At 46.2% G+C, this 7,852-nt stretch overlaps 1 long non-coding RNA gene across 1 annotated transcript; it reads right to left on the reverse strand.

Moving 5' to 3' along the window:
* Positions 1-243: 243 nt before the first annotated feature.
* LOC147639422 (uncharacterized) lies at positions 244-949 on the reverse strand. The gene is made up of 2 exons (XR_015263514.1): positions 826-949; positions 244-649 (listed from the first exon to the last, which is right to left on the reverse strand). It is a non-coding gene; the product is annotated as an uncharacterized LOC147639422 (long non-coding RNA).
* Positions 950-7,852: the final 6,903 nt, after the last annotated feature.

The following is a 7,852-nucleotide window of genomic DNA, read 5'->3' on the forward strand; positions in this document are numbered from 1 at the left end:
AACTATCACATTGCTCTCTAAGCTCGATAGGACTGTGTGCGACTGTGTTTGCCTGGTGTGAGTGACAAACTGAACATCAATCTACAATGTTTTCAAGTATAGTAATGATATAATGTTAAGTACCTGAAAATGGAAAAGCACATCTCAGAGTGAAGTCCATCCAGTCATGTCGGTTGATAGAGGCTGCACCACTAGACCGCCTCTCTTAAGAGCGGACATAAGATCTTTAAATTATGGGTATTAAAGCCAATAGTATTTTGAGTTAGAATTGCAACTATTCGATTGCCTTATAGGCTACAATAAAGAAGGGGGACGCTTTAATAAAAGAGCACAAAACAAAAATACTCTGCCAGCATTTTCCAATGAGGATATTCCAGCAGAAACTCTGGCATCCACACAAGAGAAGCCAGGATATTCCAGCAGAAACTCTGGCATCCACACAAGAGAAGCCAGATCCTATGAACATTACCTAGTGCACAATATACAGTTGACTATATTAGGACAAGGGAGCAGATTCTATTCTGCTTTACCAAAAATCCATAGCTCAGAAATATTTGCTTCAAGATCTCCTCTAGTTACCATACAGACAGCACCTCCGTTGGGTTTAACATGACCAAGGAGATTATATACAAAATCTGGAATCAAAGGCCTGGGAGGCAGTGTACGAAAAAAAGAAAACAAAAGAAAACCGAGCTTAGGGTACGATATCTCGAATACTAGTCCACTGATTGATTACAAATGCAAAGAACGAGCATGACAGACATGTTTTCAACTAGAAGAAAGAAGAGCAAGATAGATAGCCTCAGAGAGAAACATCAAGCTCACAGAGATGCAGCGGCAACGCAGGGTAGGTTCTCCCTGGTGAATCCAGAGACCCCGCAACCACAACGCAACTCGCCAAACAAAAACCTCATCACCGGCTCTCCACACTTGATAGAATCGGACTGCCACTTTAATAGGTTATCGCAAACCCTAGAATCCTATTACATAAATAATCAAGCCCATTCACACACAACCCTTGCCACGTCGACACAGGATGGGTTAGAACTTAGTTACACGTTGGTTATATACCATAGATAATGGAGTTTTTAAGAACAACAATATGAAAGTTCTTTAAATATTTATAAGGAACTAGGATGCACACGTAGCTCTTGGGATACATTTTTGCATCTCAATCCAAGTAAATGGCAATGGAGGTTAAATGTGTTTATGCTTGATACATGTGGATTGACTTACATTCTCAAAATTTATATACACAATGAGCTTGTATTGCGACAATCAAAATTGATGGCACGTAGAACATCAACTTTGTCCTTTCTGCTTAAATATTGTGTAGTTACATTAATGAAAATTCCTGCATATTGGAGGAATTGTACGCACATTGATTCGATTAATTGTCAAGTTGTGTTTGCTTGATACATATGGGTTGAATTATATTCTCAACATGCATTTATATACACAATGGTATGACAAAAAGAAGGCTAGCAAGTCCCACACGTCAACCAACATGATCAAGTCCTTTAGATTGCAGTGATGCCAAGATGGTCTACTTGCGAACGGGTAGTATTGGACTAAGGGAGAGATTAGCTTGGGAGAGGTAGAGATATATATTTGGGAGAGGGGGAGGGGGAGGGGGCTATTTATATATTAGAGGAGAAGGAAGAGATTATATGCGTTATTGTATTGTGGGAGGGAGGTGGTGGAGAGATTAGATTGTCAGGGGGATGTGTGTGTGTGTGTTATTGTATTGTGGGAGGGAGAGAGATTGGCTTGTGAGGGAGAGATATAGATTGGATTGTGGAAAGGAAGGTGAAAGGGAGGGAGAGAGGGATTGGACTATGGAAGAAAGGTGTAGAAGGGGAAGAGGTTATGTGTTATTGTATTGTGGGAGGAAGGTGCTGAGAGAGATTGAATTGTGAGGGAATCGGGATATATTTATTTATTTATTTATTTGTATTGTGGGAGGGAGGTGGGAGAGAGATTGGACTCTGAGGGGAAGATATATATATATATTGGATTGTGGAAAGGAAGGTGGAAGGGAGGGGGAGAGGGATTGGATTGTGGAAGAGAGGGAAACATATAGATTAGATTAGATTATGGACGAAACGTGGAAGAGAGGGAGAGAAATATATAGGGAAAGGAGGAGGGAGGAAGAGAGATTGGATTGTGGAAGATTGGAAGAAGAGACGAACATAAATATATATGGGAAGGAAGTTGGAAGGGAGGGAGAGAAATTGGATTGTGGAAGGAAGCAAGAGAGATATTGGATTGTGGAAGGAAGCCAAAAGGGAGGGAGAGAGATGATTATAGAAGGGAGAGATATGGGTGGTTGCAAGATTAGGGTGTCCAGTTTTGTCCTCAAGCACCCTATAAACAGTAAAAAAAAAGGCATTCGTTTACCTTTAGTTGTTGATCTCTCCTAGCTAATGAAGGAATTTCCTTTCAGGTTCTTTTGTTGAAAAATCACATGCAAAGTTGGGAATATAGTTGCATGATAGGTCGCCACATCTATCCTAATGGTGTCACGTAGGCTCATTCTTCCTCTATGGCTGGGTGGTGAGCCAGAGGCCGTCCCCTCTTGTGGTAACGCCCGTAGCGGCGTTACGGATATCTAACACTGGTATCAGAGCATGGTTCGAAGGGATCGTGAGAGTCCACGCGCGCGAACGGGGGGACCGGAGCCCACTTGGTGGTTTTCATCCACAATCTCCTCACCCTTATCTCCACAAGGGAATGTGTGGAGGAAGGAGGGCCAAGACTTTTGAAGGGAAGAACTCTTTCTCTCTCTCTCTCATTCTCTCTCCCCGTCACACCCGTCACACACAGCATCGAGGTAAGCAAAATGTGTTTGTTTTCATTTTTTTTTCTGCGTTGAATCGATTTGAAAAAATGTGCGTCGAAGGTTTTCAAAAGAAAACGCCTGTGTGTTGAGGTGGGGGGGCGCAGACCAACCCCACGAAACCTGTGTGTGTGTGGGGGGTGGGGCGGCGAAAACCAGCCAGCCCCAGCAAGCCTTGAAACAGAATTCAGGCGAAGCTGCAACTCCGTGTGTGAGGCGACGAAACAGAGTAGCTTAGGCTGCAAGCTCAGTGTGTGGGGGTGGGGCGGCGAAGACCAGCCCGGCCAGCCCCACGAGATGCGTGAATGCGGTGTGCGGGGGGAAGAACAGCAGCCCCTACACACACCGTTGTGCTGCGTGGAGAATCAAAACCATAGTAGCGCGCGCCTGCTATACACCGCGTTGAGTGAGCGAAGAAACGCGTCGAAAGGGAGCCATACCCACGGCGGCGTCAGGCCAGCCGGTGGAGGCCAGCCAGCCCTGGGCGGCCAGCAGGTGGCGGCAGTCAGGCCAGCCGGTGGAGGCCAGCCAGCCTGGGCGGCCAGCAGGCGGCGGCGCCAGCCAGCCAGCCAGGCGAGCCATGGGCGGCCAGCAGCGGCGGCGCTAGCCAGCCAACGGCGGCGGCGGCCAGAGCCACAACGCCCAGCACACGCCAGACGCCCACCAGCGGGGCTAGAACCAGAGGAAAAGAAAAAAAAGAAAAAGAAAAAGAAAAAACCATTGGTTTTTATATATATATATATATTTTTTCATTACCCAATTTGGAAAAAAATAAAAATGAAAAATTCAAACTAACGCTCTCTCTCGGCTGGGGAAGAGAATCATTCCCGCAAGAAATAATCACGGCAAGGGATAAGTGTTTTCGGAGGTAATTTTTGTTATGAGTTGCAGGCATATTTTCTCGTGGATCGGAGCATCCCGGAAGCGTCCTTGTAGAGGCTCGCAACGCAACAAATCGACAGGCGACCGTAAAGGGGGGTGACTATTATTCTCTCTCCACCATTGCTCATTTTTATTAGCGTTTTTTTTAGTAATTTCCGAGTTCTCGCATTATTTTTTGCAAGAATTAAAAATGTCTGCTAGGCGTAGTGTGTCTCCACCGCCTTCTACTTCTCTAGGTTTTTCCAGTCTCTTGTCCTCGGTCGCGGGTTTGACCCCGACCGAATTCTCAGGCCGTACACGCCCGACCGTTGTTCGGTCCGGAGCGCGCTTATCGATCACTCGTGATCCGCCAGCGCCCTCCTCGTCTATTGACCCTGCCTTAGGACCCAGCGAGCCCGCAGCGGCCGCATTGGCTGATGACCCCTTTCTGGCCGATGAGCCAGAGGACATGAACACTGACGTCGCCGAGGGGACCGAGGAGGACCTCTTGGATTATGACGACGATGACTATGACCTACTAGACCCTGCTGATGTCCTGACAGAGACGGAGCTCTCTAGTGGACTGTTTAAATATCTTAATGCCAAATTGAATACTATGGGTAAAGTCCAGGCTGATTTAGTCACGATGCTACAGAGCATCTCCACACGGTTAGATGCACTGACAGCCGCCTCGGCTAATACTCCGACTCCTCGTGGTAGCCGAGCTCCTACAGCACGGGTGAGCGTAGCCTCGCCAGTGGTTGCAGGAGTACAGGCCGATGCGCCTGCGGGGCCGTCCGTAGCGACAGCTTCGTCGTTGTTAAAAGACTTAAAGCCGCCTAGTTTTGGTGGCGAGAAAAAGGAGAGAAACAAGGACTCAGTCAATATGTTTCTAGCGAAGTGGTCAGATTTGCACGCGCTGCGACAGCAGCCTAGCCGTATACAGCCCGTAGAGGCTAGCCTCTCTTTAACCGGCAAAGCGTACAAGTGGTGGATGAGTTTGACAACTCGCCCTGCCACTTGGACGGAATTTGAAACAATGTTTCGAAAAGAATTTTTACCTGTTAATGAGGCAGAGAGAAGCTGGGAGTTATGGGACAAGTGCTCGATGGAGAACAAATCCCTAACTCAGTACATCTCAAACTACAGGGAGATAGTACTCAAGTTAAAGGGAATCGATGCATTCCAGACATTGCGAGGCTTTAAGAGAGGTCTCAAAGATGATTACCTTGAGTACGTAGAACCCCTACAGCCTAAAGACTTAGCAGAGGCAATTCAATATGCACAGATATTCGATGACATCAAGCGCCGTAGTGCGCGTGGTGGTTCTAGCAGGGCCGAGGGTAGTGAAAAGAGGAGGTCAGGCCTCAAAAGAAAAGGGTTCCGCAGTGAGAAACAAGGGGATAGGATGGACCAGGAAGGACAGGGTGGTCATTGGTCTAAAAAATCGCGACCATCCAGAAAAAAAAGAGACACCGAAAACCAAAAGAAAGAGTAATATATTAAAGCGCGAAAGGAAAATCGCTGTTTTAATTGCAATGAAGTAGGACACACAAAGGCTGAGTGTCCAAAGCCTAAAGCCAGCACGAGTGGCAACGAGCCCAAAAAAGATGGTAAATCTTCTAGGCAGTTGCATACAGTGCAGAGACTCCCTCTCAGTTCCGCAGAGTTCAGAGAGGTGACAGTGTGTCATTGTGATGAGCATCACGCTTGTTCAGTGACACCAGCGATGTGGCAGCCTACTGTAGGTCCGCATGACATGGTGCGCATGTATGGCACCATAGGTGGCCGTAGAGTCACAGTTTTTATTGATGATGGAGCTAGTCACAACTTCTTGAACTACTCGTTAGTCCAGAAATTGGGATTGACTGAGACCCGGAGTGATCATGAGTATACTGTTGGCCTAGCCAACGGATATGACAAAACGGTATGGAATACCGTAGTATTGGGGGTCCCATTATCTATGCAGAACTACAAGGCTCCGCTTGACTTTCAGGTCATGCACTTAGCCAGAGTAGACGTATATCTAGGCAGGGAGTGGCTGTATGGCTTGGGCCCTAGTCTAGCTCGAAATTACTTACATAATACGCTATGTTTTGAGCATGGAGGTAGAGTCATCACCCTGCAGGGCGACCGTAGTGTCCCTGCCACACCACTTATTTCCTCCATGGAGTTGTGTACAGCGGTCCGCAGAGACCAGATAGCAGAGGTATATGCTTGTTACCCTCTTTTGAATTCTGTTTCCGTTGATGAAACAATAAATGATGTTTGCGTAGACAAACAAGAAAAACAAAATAACCTTGGACGAGACACACTGTTTGAAAACCCTGTTTGGCATGCATGTGATTCAAACAAGAAAAAATCCAAGGTGAATGCGACATTAAAGAAAAAGTACGTAGATACTTTAACGAATTTATTAGAGGAATTTCAGGATGTTTTTCCTGATGATTTACCAGATGGTTTACCACCATCTAGGGAAGTAGACCATGGCATCGAAGTTATGCCAGGATCAAAACCTATAAGCAAACCTGCTTATAGATTAAGCCACTCCGAGGCACAGGAGGTGGAAAAACAATTAACGGAATATTTGAACAAAGGCTTCATTCGGCCTAGTTCAAGTCCGTGGGCATCGCCTATTCTTCTGGTAAAGAAGAAAGACGGATCTATGCGGATGTGCATAGACTATAGAGCTCTTAATCAGATAACGATTAAGAACAAGTATCCGATGCCACGCATGGATGAGTTGTTTGATCAACTCTATGGATCGAGATACTTCACAAAAATAGACCTGAGATCTGGGTATCATCAGGTTAGAATAAAAGCAGAGGATGTTGCGAAGACAGCATTTAGGACCCGTTTCGGGCATTTTGAGTTTTTGGTTATGCCATTTGGGCTAACCAATGCTCCAGCGACGTTTATGACGCTGATGGACAGTATTTTACGTCCATATCTGGGAAAATTCGTAGTAGTTTTCCTAGATGATATTCTTGTGTACAGTAAGACACAGAAAGAACACATAGAGCATTTGCGTCTCGTGTTCAAGTTGTTGCGAGAGCACAAATTATTTGCAAAGAAAAGCAAATGTGAATTTTTTGAAACAGAAATTCACTATCTTGGCCATATTATATCCGCCGATGGTACGCGGATGGAGCCAGAAAAAGTAGAGGCTATTCTTAAATGGCCAGCGCCGAAGAATCTCGAGGAACTGCAGATTTTTCTTGGCATGTCGGGGTTCTACCGACAGTATGTGAAGGACTACGCGAAGATCGCAGTCCCGTTGACTGACCAGTTACGGTCAAAAACAAAAAACATTAGTTGGGGGGACGCCCAACAGAAGAGCTTTGACAAGCTCAAGGTGACCGTAGCAGCTGCACCTGTTTTGACAATTGTCGATCCAAATGAGCCGTTTGTTTTGGAAACAGACGCTAGTAATGAGGCCATTGGGGCCGTACTTATGCAAAGGGGACGCCCAATTGCATTTGAAAGTAAAAAGTTAGATCGTGCGCAGCGTAACTACTCGGCTTACGAGCGAGAGTTACTAGCGATAGTTCATGCACTGAAAAAGTGGAGACACTATTTATATGGTGCCACTTTTGAGGTCCGGACGGACCATGAAAGTCTGAAATGGCTTTCAAGTCAAAATGAACTGAAGGGTAGAAAAGCTCGGTGGGCGGAGATTCTACAAGAGTTTGATCTTCAGATACGTTACCAGAAAGGTAAGTATAACGTGGTGGCAGATGCACTTAGTCGCATGCCACAGATTAATGAACTTAGTTTCACCGTCTTCAAGAATGATTTCTTGAAGTCCCTACGTGGTTTATGTGAGCACGATCCATCTTTTACAGAGGTCTGGCGCGCTGTACGCGTACGCACTTCTTCACAAACGCGACCACCTCCCTCGTTGGCACGTATTGCTAGTCCGGAGAGACTGGCCGAAGGTGCAACGGGAAGGGAAGCGAGAGTTAGTTCGGAGAGACTAGCCGTGTCTTCTAGGTATAGTTTGGAACCGGAGAGTTCTGACGTAGGCCCTTCATCACCTTTCACTGCCACGGCTTCAAAGGGGAGTGATAAACTTCGTCGGGGGGAGAAATATGCTAATTACTCCATTGACGACGGGTACTTACTCTACAAGGGTAGAATATGTGTACCAAC

This window comes from Cibotium barometz, chromosome 4, assembly GCF_041138505.1.
Source record: "Cibotium barometz isolate CiBa-2024 chromosome 4, ASM4113850v1, whole genome shotgun sequence".
Classification (NCBI taxonomy): Eukaryota; Viridiplantae; Streptophyta; class Polypodiopsida; order Cyatheales; family Cibotiaceae; genus Cibotium; species Cibotium barometz.